Here is a 2,380-nt window from a genome sequence, read left to right on the forward strand (position 1 = left end):
ACAATAAATGAAGGAAAGAACTTATTCCAAGAAGAAAAAGGAGTCCTCAATAAGGATTTATTTTATAACTCGAAGGTTACGATTGAAAGTCCTATGGAGATCTGAAGCTTTTTAGGATTAGCTGGATATTATCGCTAATTTATCCAAGGCTTTTCTTCGATCGCGACTTCATTGACAGCTTTGACCCACAAAGGAGCTGTCTATACTTGGAATAAGAAGCATAGGAAGCTTTGAGAAGTCAAAGAAGAAGTTGTGTGAAGCACCGATTCTTTCGTTACCTGAAGGAGTTGATGACTTCACATTTTATAGTAATGCCTCTAGAGTTGGGTTAGGTTGTGTTCTGACCCAAAGGGATAAAGTGATAGCGTATGCATCGAGGCAATTGAAAGAGCATGAAAAGAACTACCCCACTCATGGTCTGGAGTTGGCAGCGGTAGTATTCGCCTTAAAGGTATGGAGAAGGAATTGAACATGAGGCAACGACACTGGCTAGAGTTACTCAAGGACTACAACTGTGAGATACTTTACCACCCTGGTAAAGCAAATGTTGTTGCTAATGCTCTCAGTCGGAAGGTAAATCTTGAAAAGAAAAGGCCAAGAGCGTTGAGAATTGAAGTTGTCTCGACAGTTGTGGAAAGTATAAAGAAAGCTCAAGAGGAAGCTTTAGAGAGAAATGACCGAAAGGAGGAACGTTTGGGCAAAACGTTGGTGTTTGATACAAACGGTCAAGGACTGAAGGTATTCAAAGATAGGATTTGGGTACCTAAGGTGGGAGGAGTAAGAGGTATTCTGATGGAAGAAGCTCACAAAACCATGTACTCGATTCATCCCGGCAGTACGAAAATGTATAGGGATCTAAAACCCTATTACTGGTGGCCGACGATGAAGCTCGATGTTGCAAAGTATGTGGACGAGTGTGTAACTTGTGCTAGGGTTAAGGCACAACATCAGATACCGTATGGGAGTTTAGAACCTTTGCCTATACCCATGGGCAAATGGGAAGACATCACTATGGATTTTGTGACTAAACTGCCCAGAACAAGGAACGGTCACGACATGATTTAGGTGGTCGTTGATCGCTTCACTAAGAGTGCGCATTTCATAGCAGCCAACGAGAAATGGTCTATGGATAAACTTGTGAATTCTTATGTGAAAGAAATTGTGAGGCGTCACGGTGTTCCGTTAACGATTGTATCCGATCGTAACAACCGTTTTACCTCAAGGTGTTGGAGGAGTATGTAAGAGGAATTGGGTACCAAGTTGTGTTTGAATACGGCTTCCCATCTGCAAACCGATGGTCAGAGCGAATAAACGATTCAAACGTTGAAGGATATGCTAAGAACATGTACCCTGGAATTCCAAGGTAACTAGGATGAACATTTACCTTTAGTAGAATTTTTCTAGGGTAATAGTTTCCACTCAAGCATCAAGATGGCACGTTATCACGCTTTATATGGGGAAAAGTGTTGAATGTCGTCATGGTGACTGGAAGCTGGGGAAAAGCAGCTTATGGGACTTGAAATAGTCCATCAGACTGCTGGAAAGTTGAAAGTGATTAGGGAAAGGGTGTTAGCTGCTCAAAAGAGCTATGCTGACAAGAAAAGACAACCGATATCATTCGAAGTTGGAGATTCGGTTTTACTTAAAGTCTCGTCGTGGAAGGGACTTATAAGGTTTGGTAGAAGGGGAAAGTTGAGTCCAAGGTTTATTGGACCATTTAAAAGTTCTTCAGAGAATCGGGAATCAAGCTTACAAGCTAGAATTACCGGAAGAACTAGAGGGTATTAACAATACATTTCATGTGTGTTATTTGAGGAAGTTCACGGAAGGTGTGCCCGACATAATTCCCATTTCTGAATTAAGGTTGGATGAGAGCAAGAGGTTAATTGGAGAACCTGAGGCAATCGTTGACCGTAAGACTAAGAAGTTGTAACGTAAAATAGTCGATTTAGTGCTTATGCGTTGGAAACATATAAATGGGCCAAATCCCACCTGGGAAACGGAGAGTGACATGGTGAGTCGCTACCCGTAGTTGTTTGTCGTTGTGTGATTCCGGGGACGGAATCATCCTAAGGGGGAGAGAGTTGTAACGCCCGTGTTTCTAGGCTAGGCATTAATATTGACATAATGGTCTAGGTTAACCTTTGTAACTCATTTAGAAGAAATGAAAAGGAATTATGTGAATTTTATGTGAATTATGTGTTTTATGCTTAATTATTAGGGTTTAATTAATTAAAAATAAAAATGAGCGTCAAAAATTAAATTTTAGATAAAGCCGATATCTATTAAGAAACTTGTAGTGGGCGTGACAAGGATTACGGATATATAAAGAATGCCGAAATCCGAGTTATAACGAAGAAGTTATGACCTGTCGAAGTTT

Source organism: Lactuca virosa, chromosome 2 (genome assembly GCF_052849685.1).
Source record: "Lactuca virosa cultivar CGN04683 chromosome 2, Lactuca_virosa_CGN04683_v6, whole genome shotgun sequence".
Lineage (NCBI taxonomy): Eukaryota > Viridiplantae > Streptophyta > Magnoliopsida > Asterales > Asteraceae > Lactuca > Lactuca virosa.